The 17,469-nt window shown below is 28.9% G+C and overlaps 1 long non-coding RNA gene across 20 annotated transcripts; it reads right to left on the minus strand.

Annotated features, from left to right (window-relative positions):
• Window positions 1-242: 242 nt before the first annotated feature.
• On the minus strand, window positions 243-6,517 carry LOC112294191 (uncharacterized). Of its 20 annotated transcripts, none has more exons than XR_016497950.1 (6): window positions 5,686-6,512; window positions 4,814-5,336; window positions 3,719-4,270; window positions 3,340-3,435; window positions 960-2,999; window positions 244-681 (listed from the first exon to the last, which is right to left on the minus strand). It is a non-coding gene; the product is annotated as an uncharacterized LOC112294191 (long non-coding RNA). The 20 variants fall into 20 exon arrangements; XR_012219345.2 differs by having other exon boundaries at window positions 245-681; window positions 960-3,435; window positions 3,719-3,777; window positions 4,180-4,270; window positions 5,686-6,505; XR_016497947.1 differs by lacking the exon at window positions 3,340-3,435 and having other exon boundaries at window positions 245-681; window positions 960-2,695; window positions 2,897-2,999; window positions 3,512-4,270; window positions 5,686-6,501.
• Between the last annotated feature and the right edge of the window lie 10,952 nt (window positions 6,518-17,469).

Raw genomic sequence — 17,469 nt, forward strand, 5'->3', positions numbered from 1 at the left:
TTATCAAGCTAAAGCAACTATTGAAATTACATATTATTAAAGAAGAGAGATTTACCAATTAATTTGGAAAGGTTGTCAAACTTAAGCAACTACTCAAATCAAGTATTATTAAAGAAGAAGGATATGCCAATTTATTTGACAAGCTTTCTAAGCTTGAGCAATAATTTAAATTTAGTCTTGATGAAGAAGAAATATTTGTCAATTTATATAGTAAACTTGTCAAGCTAAAACAATTACTCATATCAAGTATTTTTAAAGAAATTAAGTTTTTCAATTCATGTGACATTGTATTTAATTTTGTGTTATATTTTAAATTCAAGTTTATTACAGATTTAAGATTTTTAATGGCTTTTGGTAATACTTTGAATTTATTAAACCTAAGTAAATCTAGTCTCAATAATATATTGATTTTAAATAGTATTATTGGTAGTATTTTATCTAATCTAATTCCTTCTAGAATCAATATTGTTAGTTATTCAAATACTTTTTAAAAATATTAATTAGATATTATAGAAGGTAGCTTGAATTTATTATAAATACCATAATAAAAGGAATTTCTAAATAACAAAAAATTTAAGTTTTTTGTATTATTTACTCAATACATATATCTTCACTTGACTTCTATCAAGGTTACATATAAGTATTTGTAAGGAATAAAAATGTAATCCTTTGATGATGAACCTTTATAGAATATTCTTTATATTATTATCAAATATATAATCTTTCAATTAATCAAAAACATAACAAAATAATACTTAAAAAATATAATCCATATTATTATCAAATACTTAAAACATAGACAAATTTCAAAGTATTTTACATTGTAACAAACAAAAATATAAAATTATTTATTAGAGATATTAAAATATCTTACAATTTATTTTATGTATTTATTTTGTGCATTTATTTTATATCAATAATTTTATTTAAATTATTCTATCACTATTTGAAAGTATTACCTTTATTGTTAATTCATATATTGGTGCCAAATTTACATTCCAAATTTGTGTGTCATTATATTCTTTTTCTTTTTCAATAATGCTCTGATTTATATCTTATAATTAATCATGTACTTTTATTATTCTATTTTTTTCTATTTTATCCATTTTTATCATTGATTATAAATCAATATATCTAAAACAATACTTGCATCTTATTTTTTACCTCTGTTTTTTTAATTGGTCCTTATTTGTAATATATTTTCTTTCATTGTACCACGCCAAATCATATTATTACAAAAAAAAAAAAAAAAAAAAAATGTGTGTATACAAATATACACTTTGCTTCAACTTTTAAGACATCAAAACTCATCTTCAAAATAATCCATAGCTTATGATTACTATCTTCTTCATCTTCATCTAAATCTCTTCCTCTCTTTAGCTTTTGCAAAGCTCTTTTTCAACATCTTAATCTCTTTTTTTCTCCTAAAAATGAACCCTTAACTTTCAAACTCAAAGCTAGTCCATTGCAAGAACTTACAATTTTTTTGCCAACTTCAATAAGTTCTTTAGGCAATTTATCATCATCTCTATAAGAATAAGTTGTAAACAACTTTGAACTTGCATCTTTATCAAGTTCTTCAATATTAAATTTATAAATCTTTATAGAGTAGTCTTTTACTACCTTCCAATTTTATGTTGTTACAAGTAATATGCTACCTTTGTTAGAATGTAGAACCTCTGTAAGTACTACATCATTAATAAGACTCTTATTCTTTACATCATCCAAGATTAACATGAATTTTTCGCTCATCAATAATTTTTTTATCATAGGTTGTGCTTCTTCTAAATCCTTTCATTTTCATTGAAAATTTAGTTGATCCAAAACTTTACAAATTATTAAAAAACCATCATCTTTATTTTGAATACTTTCAACAAAACATGATGCATTATACATGTGTTACATGTTATCAAATATAGTCTTTGCCAATGTGGTATTTTCAATTCTACCCATACTAACAAAACATAATACATTTATTCCTTCCTTGCAAAGTTGTTTAATATTTGACAAACGTTGTTCTATACCCATTAATTTATCTTCATAATCATGTCCTTATTTAAATAATCAAATCGTGATGTTAATAAAAGATACAATTTATATCATAGTTTCTAACTAAACAATGTAATCACATATTAAAATTAAACAAAATAATATCTTTAAAGAATATATATTTGAATATATAGATCTTGAAATCAAATAAATCGATTAATATATACATCAAATATATATATATACCAATATAACATCAACATGCTTATCTTTTGATTTATTCTTTTAATGATCTTTCTTAAATGCTCCAAAAAAAGATATTTTGGCTATATCAATTTCCACCAAGTATTTTTTTTTCTTTAATATTACAAATCTCTTAAAAATATTTGGAAAACTTGGTCTTTGTGAAGGATCCAAAATCCAATATTTTTTAATCAATTTACTAAGATCATCACAATTTGAAGGTAACTTTGATCTTTCACCTTTTTCAATTTTTTTTGAAAAAACTCTTATTTTGTTTATACCATCAAATAGATCATTTCTTGAAAGAATCTTAAAATATGTTATTAGAAAAGAATATATATTTGCTTCAAAAGCATATCTTTATTGATTCTATTATACATTTTAATATCTTTGGAGCCATGTATCTTAAAGTTCTATATATGTATTTATTTTTGTTAACTTTTGGATTTCTTCATACATTGATCTTTAAACAACCAAAACCAATCAACTTCACAATAGCATATTGAAAACCATTATTAGATTTATTATCATCTATAATATTGAGTAATATATTATTTGGCTTTAAACCTCAATGTACAATTCATATGTCATGCAAATAATACATCCCTCTTGTAATTTGATAAATTATATTAATAAAAAAATAATATGGCATTGATCTTTTTACCTTCAATATGTTGCTCAAACTGCTTTGGATCAACTTCATCACTAAGTATAATTTTCTCCTTGAAATATTCATTATTGAAAACTCTCCATTCTCATTTGCATTACTTTTTGCAACACAATAATATTTAATTAAGTTTGGATGGCTTGTACTAGCTAATATATTCACTTCTTGCATGAACATTGCATTAAATTTAACATCTATTATTTTCGTTGCACTTGAAAGTCCAAACCACTTTGATTTATGGACTTCTCCATAAGAACCCTCATTTATTTTTTTCACAAGTTCTAAACTTTTGATATCACTTGATACTTCCAAAGAATCCAATTTTCCACCTTCTATATGCTACAAGTCTTTTAGTAATACTATTATGTAGTTTGCCAATCTATGATCTTTAAATTGCACATCTTTACTAATATAATCCAATCTTTGATGAAGTTCTTTACCATCATGTTTAACTTTTTCATAAGTAGAAACATCAAATAATATTGGTGTAATGTCCTTCAACTTTTTTGGGTACTCTTTTAATAGAAGATTAATTCCTACATTGTAACAAGCCTTCAAGTCCTACAATAACTCTCTAAATATTTTCTTATTTTTCATTTGAAAGATACTTACTTCACACCAACAGTCTTATGCACAATCTTTTATCCACATGTATATCTTCAATGTTGTATATTGAAATTCACAAAATAAAATTTTATACTCACTACTTCCATTGCTACAAGCGCTCAAGCCTTCAAATACTTTAATAATATAGCCAAGTAGTTTGCAAATACTTGTACATTGCTTTCTATTCAAAAAGATTTTAATCTTTAGTAATACCTCAATTTTTCTTACTTTGAATATAACTCCAATATCCTTCACAAACTTCTTACAAAATTCTATAACAATTGCAATTTCCAATGTACAACAAACAAATAAAAACCTCCATATTATTAAAACATACTTCATAAATAACTTCACAAGATAGGCCATGGTAAATATTTGAATAATATGTATAATTTGCCTTCAATCACATGAATAAAATCTTATTGCACATTTTATAATATTTCAATAAATTTTGATCAACTAAAAAAGTCTTCAAGCTAACAAAATTGTTACTAATATACTTTGTATGAACAAAATGAAACTTAAATGACATTTGTGATTCTTTTAATGACTTTTTATCATCTCTCATTGTTTTGTGTATAATAAATATTCATACAAACAAATAAAATAATACATAAGAATTCATTTCAAATGTTTCATCATCTATACAAAATCATTATGATTGATGTTCATACCTTAAAAAATAACTAACATTTGATTCTTGAATATACTCTTTTGTTTACTTAAGTAACCATAGATTCTTAAAATGTTTGATTACAGCAAAACCTTCACACAAAGACAATATAAATGTTAACAAAACTAATTTATATGTCAATCCTTAAACATGTTTCATACAAACAAAATTGATTCATATCTTTGATAACCATTAAACTAGAATATTTTCTCATAACATCACACATCTTTCAACAATTATCTTGTAACACCAACTGTTGAAATTATTTTTATGAATGTGATATATTATTAAACTACTCTGTTAAAATTGTAATCTCCTCTTATTTAGCTTATTTTTCCAATCCTTTGTGTTTCCTTAATCACTCATTATACCAATGACACAATTAAGGCAATCAATCTGTGGAAAGTTCACGCTCAACAACAAATGGCTGCAAGCTTGCCATGAATTAAATTTCTAATAAAAAGTAAGAAACGATGACGCTTCTACTATGCAGATAATAATAGGAGTTCCATCAAATAAATTAAAATTTGAATGTCTTACCGAGTGCTAATCAACCTAAACAAAGTAAATGGCGCGAGAAATCCCTACGCAAGGATAAATCAATATATGAATAGCATGACAGGACTGTGATTTACCTACACGAGGAACATTTTCAATGCATACTACATTCGAGTTTACGACCTTCCACTGCGCATGTCTGGTGACGAAAAATAATATAACTCAAGAAGATTTTGATGAGGGTTCAATTTGCTTTCTACACCGTAGAAATATGTTGTCATACAGTACATCAAAATGAACACCAGCTCTTCCAAGATTGATCATAAAGTAGATGTAATCCGCGACTAAAGTTGAGTGGTACCTGCTGTGAAATAGTTCCAGGTTAGATCTTCTGTTGAGAAAATTGAGTCTTTCAAGATATATGACACAGAGTTTGCAACTGTGAGTCAAACAAGTTCAATCGTCAAAAATGGACTAAGAATCTTTGTTGACGAACAAGTTTGAAGATGTTCTTGCCATATTCCAAATTGAAGAACTCTTCCGTCCTTTAAATCATTCAGATTGGCTCCTAACTCGCAATTCGAATGCACATAAGGCAAGCGAGGATACAATTGTGATATGGTGTTCAATGCGCCGCCATTATCTTGCCAATCTTCATCCCTGAAGCCGAAATTTCAAAAAGAACAAACAAAGAAACAAAAACTAAGTACACATCAACGCAACAATGCAATACAGCCCAAGTCCCTTGCAAATGATTCGAACTTCAGCTAGATTGACATCATAAGTTACAGTCCCTACAAAATGCAATCTTCATAAAAACCCAAAACCATTTGATTGTTAACGCACTTGTATAGGATACAACAAGCATGAGCTTATGCAATTTGATTGTGCCGATGATCAAGCCTATTGTCTGGCTTCCGAGCATCACCCCGAGCACTGTATTCGAAACATAGAAAGCCATCGTAACAATCTCGGAACCAAAAAAAGAGATAACCACAGGATTACCTACCAACCATCAGCAGCTCCTCGCTCTCACGATGCTTGCATGCGGCACAGCGATGTCACGGCGTGTATGTAAGCGCAGGTTCGAGCAATTCGAGGCGAAGAGAGAGCACACGGCTGCGAGGGTTTCGCGACGAGGGCGAAGGGAAGTGAACAGGGGAAGAGGGGGCGAGGATGTGTGGAGTGCCTGAAACTCTCGACGGAACAGCTGAAACGAACACTGATAGGTTATGTCATCTAAGAGGCAAACTTTCGAATCTCAAAGGTTAAACAGCTACAATTCAACAAAAACATCTTCTCTCAATATTATTGCGTCGATGACCTGGTCCACTCACCACCAGGGCTGGCGAAAGTCACAAAGCGCAATTCCGGGAGCGGTTCATACTGGCACCCAATTGCATTGCACAGTTCCCCACAGCATATAGCAAAATCCCCGTGAATACTCCACAAAAGCCATTACAGAGCTTCTGGTAATACAAGCCCGAGAGAAAGAATCAAAACCATTTCCACATGAAACTGGCTGGAACTAAGGCTTGAGGATGTCCTCTGTGAAGGCTTTTCAACTGCGATCTGCGTACACACATGTCCACCCCTGCATTTGTAAAACACGGCAATGCAACTACATTACCCTGCACCTACACTGTCCTCTCGATTTCAGATAACGCGACATCTTTATCCAGCAGTGGATTTCGAATTGACCGTGATTTCAACTCTTACAAGGCTGATCCATTTTCGTCTATGTTTAAGTCTAATCGATCTGCCTAATCGATCTCCGGGGATTGGACTGGTTAGCCTTCAGAACTTTAACTTCTCAAATGTGAGAGATTACTGAAAATGTGAATCATCTCTTTAAGGTTCGAGAAAGACTGAGTTCTGTGGATTCATTCTGTTCAAATTGCACTCACGATTGGTCGTTCTAGAATTCGATTTTGTGACTGCATAGGAAAATCATCTTCAACTTATATGTCTACATTTCACTGCTAATTTGTACTATGTTAAACTTGACACTAAGATTTATTTTTATGACAAAAAGAATAATTGTAGTGATTATTATAATTATTGCTGTTGTTGTTGTAAGTCATTTAAAAGTGTAATAATGATACATCTATTTCATTCCACTGCTGTAGAAGCTACAGTAAAATTGAACTTGATGTAGCTATAAAGCTCCAAAATGGGTGAAGAATCAGGAATTTGAGTACAGTCATACTGGGTGAACCTTACTGCCCATCTTTTTTAATTCACTACAAAGTACAGATGGTCTATATTGACCATTCCATTTGGTAGAAAAAAAATTCACTATTGGTCTAAACTAGGTATGAACACAAAGACTTTTGGCTTTTGTCCACAAGGGCTTGGCCAACAAAGTTAATCAAAATTAAAATCAAATAAAAATGTGAAAGGGCATGAACTCTCTGGCCATACCCTTTAGTCAGGAACAGAGTGGAAAGGCCAAAATATTGGCAAACAAATGCTGCTTAACTGGAGCTATGAGTTATGCCACATGGTTTTGTTTTTGTTTTGGATTTTTTTGGTATTTTTATTTTTCTCAACTTCCTTCAATTCATTCCATGGTATAGGATTCAACAGGGAGGTTGATGAGAGCGCTTTAGGTTTTGGATCATTGTGTTGATACTGTTGGTGATGCCTTGAGACCCAATACCACTGTCCCTCAACCCCTATGATAACAACAACACCACACAAACACCGATCACCACTACCACCACAACAATGCTTTCAACCAACATTGACATTCTACATCTTCTTCAATTTCCTACTTTGTTTAATTCTACGGTTTTGATTGATTGTTGTTGTTGTGTTGTATTTACTTATCTATTCATTTACATTTATTTTTCATGTGATATTATTACATTAGAGGTGATAAGAGTACAAATATAGAAAGAAGTAGGAAAGAAAAGGAACTTCTAAGTGTGTTGATGTGTATATGTGTAAGCAAATACACATCAACACACTTATAAGTTCTTATACTTGAAAGGGGAAGTGGTCAGGGCCCCTGCCAGGGGCAGCATTGATCTGGACAGTTCCACACTCCATGGCATTGCTCATCAAGATGGCCTTGTCAACATTCCTTGTGAACACACACCCCTGCTCATCCATCCATCTCCCATGTTACACATCTGTATACATGTCTGTATATGTGTATGTATAAACACAACTCAACCTTTGTTATATTGTTGTTGTTTCTATTTTTATGTTACTTATCTTGTTTTCCATTTTAAGTATAAATTTTCATAATATCTTCAAACAACAAGAACATCTGTACCTTGTTTGATAATTACAAAACTTGTGAAGCAATGATTTGGTATGAGAGAGGGGGTGAGGGAGGGAATAGGAGTAGAGTTACTTTGAGGGGAAAAGAAGTGGGCAATGTCACTTTGTGTATATAAGTGCAGATTTGAGAGAGCACATGCTGTGAGGGTTTCATGACAAGGGCAAAGGAAAAAGAACATGGAGGGGGGGAGGGGCAAGGATGTGTGGTGTGTTTAAAATCCTTAATGAGATGGATGAAACAAACACTAATGGGTTATATCATCCAAGAGACAAATGAATAATCACATGTGGTTGTGTGCAGTGCATGCATTGAATGGAGCCATCTTACATGGCAACCAACTAAGTCCATGCTTTAGAGGGGACTGTTCTTGAGGACTTTGCCTCCATGACCATGCTTTACAAATAACTTCTCTCTCAATAAAATGAATTTAGAATAAGTAAAGTATATGAGTTCAATGTACCTTTATTAATACAATAATAAGAAGCTACACTATAAATATTTATACAAAATTCTAGACTTATTAATACTACAACTACAAGTAATTCTATATCAATTGGTTATCTCCAATTTGTAATCTATACTTGTGTGAAAGGTCTAATTAGATCAAAAATTAATAAGTATAAAAATTGGCACATATAATAATTTTTCAAATATTATCTCTTATTTTTAAAAATAATTTGTTAAAAAACTTTGTACATAATATTTTAACAATGAATGGATTTATGATGAATATATAAAAGTTAACCTCTTTTTGCTTTTATAAATGTTTTACAAAAAATATCAATTATATATATATATATATATATATATATATAAACCATGCCATTGGCTATAAAAAATTTATAAAAATTTAACTTGTAATTGCTAAATCAAAAATTGACCACTCTTAAAGAAATATTAATTACAAAAAATTATATGCATAATAATAGAACCATTAATTTTTCTTCAACATAATTAATAAACAAAATTTTTATTTACTATAACAACTTAAATAATTAAATTAAAATAACTTTGGCATAAATTATAATTATAATAATATTTTTATTATTATTATTATTTTTAGGATATAAGATCTTCATCATATTAAAAAAAATACATCATAAAAAGAAAACATATAATTACCTATATATAAATACAATGGTTCTAAGATCTCTTTCTATATTTTTCAACAATTGTCTTTGATATTTTTCAATGGTCATTACAAATTCCACCTTTATTAGAAACTACCTTTGTTGCAACTTGAATTAAATCTTTGCAAATAATAGACATAATATGATCTTTAAAAGAAAAGTCAATTATCTCTTATAGTCTCCAAATAATAGACTTGCTTCTTTAACTCAATCACTTAGTTGTATAATGACAAAGCATAATACATTATAAAGTCCTTGGCACAAAGCAATGTTTGTAATAACAAAATTGGATATTTGATCTTTAGCTCAAAATTAAATAGTAGCAATTTATATGGACTTAAGCTATTCAAATACTTGATTGGATCTTAATTATTATTGTTGATATCATCTTTAACTTTATATTTACTTTATAATAAGTATATAATTTTTTTTAAAAATTTTTTATAGCATATTTATTTAAATCATCAATATATTAAGAACATAAATCTCAAAGAAAGAAAATCGTCAATATACTCTTATATCACTGAAAGGAACTAGAAAGTCACTCAATGATGATATAATATTGAATTAAAATGGCTATCGCCAAAAACAAGAAAACTAAAAAGTCATGAAACAAGACTAAAGACTAGAAAGGCATTGACAAGAGTGAAAAAGACTTCACTCTTGCCTCCATATATACTCTTAACTATGAGCTTTGTAGTGATTTCTTATAGGACCTCAAAAATGTATTAACTTTATAAGATACGTATCTTAACTTGTAAAGTAAGTTTTCTATATGTCCGCCTCATAGTTAGCTTGTTCTGCAAGGTACCAACACATGGTTAACTTGCTGATCAAGTTTCTAACCTACTAATTGATTACAAATACATTTAAAGTCAAAGCAATGTCTATGAAGCTTTTAAGAAGCTTTTCTAAAAGATCTTATGAAATTAACCTACTTTTATCTTCTTTTACCTATTCCTATTTAATCATATAGGTATTTATTAGAATATCTATATATATCCATGATATTATATCTCCTTTTAGGGATGAATTCCATAAAGAGCGGTCTTCATATGTTGAAGAAATCTAAGATGCAATGAATTATATTTATCACATATTATGATCTTTGTTTTCTTTGAAGATGGTTGATAGGTCGTCTTAGCCATTGATACTGTCTCATACTAAGGCAAGAAGACCACTCTATTACTTGATTATTGTTGAAGCTTTTGTAACTTCTTTCAAATTAAAATATTTGAAATGCTATCAGAAGTTGTTCCTACCTCTAATAAAATTATCAAACATTACAATTCTCTTCTAAAGTTATGATACCAAATATGTTGTATCTTGCCATCTATTTGAGAAAAAACATGTTTTTCTTAAGGATCTTCATCTTGATTTTTTGATCTTGAAGGTTGTGACAATTACAATTTCTTATTTTGTAAGTTTGCATATGAAAGCTCTTGAGTTGAATCTGTTGATTGTTGGTTTTTCATCTCCTTAGCGTCATAAATACTTAGAAGCTACGAAAAAAGATAGAAGATATAATTTTATCTTTCTTTGATCTTATTTCTTTTATAGCAAAGATTTACTATTCTTCATCTTGATTTTGATGGATGTTTTCCATAAAAAGTTTTAACTCTCTTTGTTGCATTTGCATGATTCTTTACTCGCTTCCATGTATGTTATTAATATCATATCCATGCTAATAAATAAGATATTCTAACCTATTTCAGTGTCACCTTGAATCTAAGACTTCTTCCACTTTGAACTTTTGATTATTATCTACTTCTATAGGAAGAAGTGGCATTCATCTTCTTCTTGAGATATTCACTATCTTATATGGGTCAAGAAGAGATATGTGAAATACGAGGTGGATCTTCATAGACTCCAGTACATATAATCAATAAGCAATATAATTGATTTGTTTAGTAATAGGAAAAGGTCAAAGCCTATAGTAGTCTAACTAGTCACAAAAACAAGTAGTCTTGATATTATGATAAAGTAGCTATACCTTGTCACCTACATTGAATTGTGGTTATTCCTTGTGATAGGCATCTATATTATTCATTTGTTATTTTTGAGCTCACAATAATTGCACCTTCATTGTTGCATGTAGCTCTTATAAATAATTTGCCAAATCTTTCATGGTAGGATTATCAACTTTTAAAAAGTCAAAAATATCAAATCATGGATGATAATCATAGTTGGCAAAGAAAGATATTTGTTGAGTAGAAAAATGTACCAAATTATTACATGCAAACTTTGCCAATAATAAAAGAGTTGTCCAATCATCTTGATGATAGTTAATAGTACACCTCAAGCACTGCTCCAAAACTTGATTCATCCATTTTTTTTATCCATTAATTTGTAGATGAAAAGATAAAGAAAGCTTTATATCTATCTTTAATATCTTGAAAAGGATTCTCTAAAATCTTGATATAAATTGAGTCCCTCTATCCAATATAATATCTTTAGGCAATCTGAGATAGCGATAGATATTATTAAAAAAAAAACTTAGTTATTTCTTCACTTATGATAGATTTTGTAAATAGTAAAAAATTTACCATCTTATTAAAATGATCTACTACCACGAATATAGAATCATACAAACTTGAGACTGGAAGATTTATAATAAAATCTATAGAAACGAAAGACCACATTTGTTTTGGAATAGGTAAAGACTGAAGAAGTCCATAAGATTAATGGTAAGGAGTTTTGGATCTTGAACAAATATCACATGATTATACAAAGCCTTTAACTACCTTCCATATTTGAGGCCACCAAAAATCTCTTGATATTAATTCCAACAACTTATTATATTTAAAATAGCTAGTTGCTCAAAAGTTATGATGAGTATGAAGAACACATAATTATGCTCTACGTTTTAGAATGTATAATTGTCCCTAAAAATACAGTAGGTTGTTCTTAAACTCAAACTTAGAAATATTATGACACTTAAAAGAATTATTCTTAATGTCATGAACAAGAAGATCAAAGGACATACATGATTAAATTGACTTGATAAATGTTGAATCAACAATTAATGTTGATTTTATTGCTCAAAGGTGAAAATGTTCTAGCTTCAAGAAAATCATTCTTTATTAATCAAAAGATGCATCTCGTTCTTTTGGTATAAGATAAGAATATCTAAAAAGGCCGTTCAATAAATCTTATTATTTTTTGGATCAATAAGTATTCTTGAAATGAAATCTTGATAAATACATATTCCAACAAGTTTGGCAATAATTTAAAATACATGCTGACATAAAATACTTGAAGTTCTTATGATTTATATATATGGTGACTAGATTCAAGGCACCTTCTAAATAACAATGTCATTTTTGAAATGAATCCATGATTGCAAGGAGCTCTTTATTTGTAGATCTCATAATTAATCTCGGCTAGTAAAAAAAAATTGGAATAGAAAGCTAGTAAATGGAATTTATTATTTGTTCCTATTTGTGATAATACTACATCTAAGATAAAGTCTAATGCATCTATTTCCATAAAAAATGCCTTGGAGAAGTCAACATGATATAAGATTGGTGCAAAAATAAACTCATTTTCTAAAGCATCAAATGATGCTTTGGCTTCTTTACTCCACTAAAGTTTTTTTTTACAAGTCAAATATGTAAGTGAAGGTGCAACTTGAAAAAAAATCTTGATGAAGATTTGATAGTAATTGGTAAAGCTCAAAAAGCATTGCACATCTCTTATTATTCTTGGAATCTTTCAATCCATAATAATTTGGACCTTCTTTAAATCCATCTTTAGTTCATCATTAAAAATGATGTATCTTAAGAAGTCAATTTGAATAGTGTGGAATACATACTTTTCTAACTTTACATATAATCTTGCATCTCTAAGTTTTTGTAACACACAAAAAATATAGACTTTGTGCTCTTCTATATTCTTAGAATAGATGAAAATATCATCTAAATAACAAACAATAAAATCATCAAGAAACTCACAAAAGACATCATTTATTAGATGTTGAAAAGCAGTTGGTGCATTTGTGACTCCAAAAGGCATCACATTATATTCAAAATACCTATACTTAGTTAAAAATGTAATTTTATATTCATCTTCTTTTTTAATGCATACCAAATTATATGTTCCTTGTAGATCTATTTTTGCATAAATCTTTGCTTGATTCAATTGATCAAGAAGTCTTGAAATCAAAGATAGAGAATATCTATTGTTCATAGTGATCTTGTTGAATCCTTAATAGTCCACATCCATCCATAAAGATCCATTTTTTTTCTTCACAAATAAGATAGGAACTTTGACTGGAGATTTAGAATCAGAAATAAAATTCTTAGCCAAGTTTTCATCAATGTATTTCTTAAGTGCAATCAACTTATTTTAAAATAGGCTATAGATTGATCCAAATGGTAGTTGAGTCTTTTTATGAAGATCAATGGAACAATCATAAAAATAATATTCTAGAAGAATATCCATGTTTTTTTTTTTTTCAAAAACATCCTAAAAATCTTCATATTGGCTAGGAATACCACTTGATGTCTTTTCACCATGAAAAATAGGCATGGCATATAAAGCAAAAGATAACCTTTTTTTTGCAGCATGCATAAAAGCTTTTGTACCTACCAGTAATGGTTTGGATGTATTAGACTTGTATATTATTATTTGACTAATGAGATTTTAGGTTAAACTATTAAAAAAAATTAAGGGTACAAGAAATCCAATCTATTTGAGGATTATACTTTTCTAACCAAGATAATTCTAAAATAATCAAATTACATAGAGATCTTATTACATTGAATATTACTATGCAATTATAATCTTTAATTACTACATTTAAATGAATAGTCTTATGTGTAATATCTCTAAAAGATAGCAAATAACCATCTATGACTTCTACATGTACATGTTTAGTTTTTTTGACTAATAATATTTCTTATTTTTTGACAAAATTTTCATCTATAAAAATAGGTTGAGGCTCTTAAATCTAACAAAGCTAAGACTTTGTAATTTTTTGGTCCTAAATAAACTTATATTATCAAATAAGGTGAGGGATCTGACAAAAAAATATGATCTTTACTAGGAATTATACAAGTTTTTAGTCGCATGGTCTATATTGTAGTTAAAGAAACTCATTTTTTGATACCTTATCTTCTTTGGCAACCATGCTTCTCATTTTGTGATTGCATTATTTCTTTAGATAATATTGAACAGTATGTTTAGCTTCTCCACAATATAAGTATAAGTCCTTTTGATGTCGTCAACTCTTTTCTTGCTCTATGAAGGATTTAAAACGTACCATATTAATTTGTATTGGTTTTGGCCTTGATGAATAAGTTTTTGAAAACTTAACAGTTATTGTCATTATTTGATTTGTTCCTTTCTAACCAAATCTTTGTTCTTGATATCTTTCAAATGATCGATTGTTATATGCAATAGTTTGAGCAATAAATTATTCCAAAGATTTTGCCTTGACATTATCAGTAACAAGTCTTTGATATTATCTTTCAACAGATATCAAAATTGATTAATAAGGGCTTGGTCCACATCGCAAGTAAGGTTTTAGAATTCAGCAACATATATGATAGTTGACCATAATCCTTGCCATAAAAATAAGAGCTTGATCTCTGCTACTCTTTCTTAATCATTTTCTTCAAATGTGTCCATAAACACTTTTAAGAATGAATTCAGATTATAAAGGAATTGTAATTTTTTTTCTACCAAAGGTACAAAGCAAAAAAGAGCACTTCTTGATAGAAGTGTGCCTATGAATCCGACTTGAGTAAATCCATTGAGGTATTGGAAAAGATACAACTTTAGATAGAGTTTGATTTATTACAAAAACCTTAGATAGAACTTGATCTTGTTCCATGAAACTTCTCAAGCATGCTAATCCTTGTCTTTGTCATACTAATAGAGCCAAAGTCCATAGATTTGATTGTAAGGTCGATCTACTTGCTTCTTTCAATTGCACAACTTCTTGCTGCAGACTTTGAACTTCTTTCATAGACGTAGGCATAGTACCTCCATGATTCATGTTAAAAATGCATGAGATTTCTACTCTTAGAGTGTTAATAAGCTCATGAAGATTTGTAATAGTTGCAAATCTATTCTCACTTCCTCTGAGAGTAGCAACTATAATCTTTCCTTCCATAGATAACTCAAATAAATTTAAAAAGTCAAATTAGAAGAGGATAATCCGCAACCTCTAATAAAAATTTCTACAAAGAGGGATAATTCACTCATTTTAAAGAAAAGATCACTGTTAGAAAATAAGGTTTTTTTTTTTCAAGGTGGATAGTCCGCAACCTTCAAAACACAACAATAGAAGTAGGGTAATTCACTCACTTCTAAAAAAGACAAAAATATTAGATTAACACCCTTGTCAAACTGTCTAGGACATGAATCTCAAAGAAAGAAGATCTTCAATATATTATTGTGTCATTGAAAGGAACTAGAAAGTCATTCAAAGATGATATAATATTAAACTAAAATGGCTATTGTCAAAAACAAAAAGAGTAGAAAGTCTTGAAACAAGACTAAGGACTAGAAAGGCATTGACAAGAGTGAAGAAGACTTCACTCTTGCCTCCATATATATATTCTTAACTAGGAGCTATGTAGTGATCTCCTACAAGACCTCAAAAACGTATTGACTTTGCAAGACACGTATCTTAACTTGTAAGGTAAGTTTTTTGTATGTGCGCCATATAGTTAGCTTATTCTACAAGCTACCAATACATAGTTAACTTGTTGACCAAATTTTTAACCTATCAATCCACTACAAACACATGTAAAGTCAGAGTAACATCTATGAAGCTTCTACGAAGCTTCTCTAAAAGATCTTATGAAATTAATCTACTTTTATCTTCTTTTATCTACTCCTACCTAATCATATAGGTATTTATTAGAGTACCTATATATATCCATGACACAATATTATAATTTTGTGTAGATAAAATAGACTTATCAATAAAATATTTATCTCCAATTATTCCATCCTCATTTAGTCCTAAATATACAACTTGAATCAAATCATTTAATGTCAGATATACTTTCATACATTTTGAAAGAACTATAATAACTAACAATGGATCTATAATTATTGATTTTTTTCTAATCTAAAAATAGAAACCATTTTTAGATATATTAAATATAAATATTATATTATAAAAAAATCTAAAATATAAAAATCTTATTTAATATATATATATATATATATATTTAGGAGCATTTTAGCAAATAATTTATTTTTTTCAAATATACCTTTCAAACACATATTTTTTGTCAAAATATATACTTTAATATGAGACTGATTCTTTAATTATTGCAAAGATGCATCAATAAACTTCTACTTTAGTTGATGGACAATGGTACTTGATGAAGATTTTTATAAAACATAATAGAACAAGCATTTTCAAAGACTCACAATGTAAAAATCTACATTGTTATCAATGCAATTAAATTATATTTTAGCATTATAATGGCATCATGTGAAATGCATATACTTCTTTCTAGGAAGTAATAATAAAAATGGATGCCAAATGAAAGCACTCCTCAAAGTAGCTTAAATAAAAATAAAATATTGATTTCTACTTTTTTCAAGTCAATCATAGAATCATAAAATGCTTATTGAAAAATGCTTATTTGTCTCTTTATTTTATATCCAAATTATATCAATGTCACTATTCAAATTTTAAAAACAGATGAAATAAAAATTTTAAAAAAATCAAGAAAATCCATAGATCATTATTAAGTCACTAAAAATCATGACAGAACTTAAGACTGAGAGCAAATAATAATAATAATGGTTTAATATTTGTTTTAAAAAATAGATACATATCAAATTCGTTAAGATTATTTAAGTTTGAGGAAAATGATCACTTCAGGAAAAAGAAAAAAAAAATCATACTGCTTGGATCTTAGAATCGCAATTATGCGCACATATTTGTGATCAAAGAAGACCACTCTGACAACTCGTTTACAAGCAACTATGAAAGTCTTTAGGATCTGTTGTCTAATTAGTTACGCTGATGCCCCCTCACGGATTCATGGGTCTAATGAGAACTAGCTATGTACCACGTCAAATCTATCCATCGTTACCATCTTGCTTAAATTATATAAGAACAGACATGACTTCAAAGTAGTACGCTATGGAAAATAATATAGAAGTGAGAGAGTAGAAGCACCTTGTACTTTCTCGATGTGGGAGCGCTTCTGGATGCCCAAATCCTACTCGTTACAATTGAATGTGGCCCCTTGATAGCGGAGAATATATTATATGTCTCTCCACTCTTCTTATCCAGGATGTCATTTTTCACATGCAGCAACTCCTCTCAGATCCACAAAGAAAACATGCAACAAAAGGTGATTTGTAAGGAAATGCTTCGGTTGTGTAGAATTTCACA

Source organism: Physcomitrium patens, chromosome 17 (assembly GCF_059467195.1).
Source record: "Physcomitrium patens ecotype Gransden chromosome 17, ASM5946719v1, whole genome shotgun sequence".
Taxonomy (NCBI): domain Eukaryota; kingdom Viridiplantae; phylum Streptophyta; class Bryopsida; order Funariales; family Funariaceae; genus Physcomitrium; species Physcomitrium patens.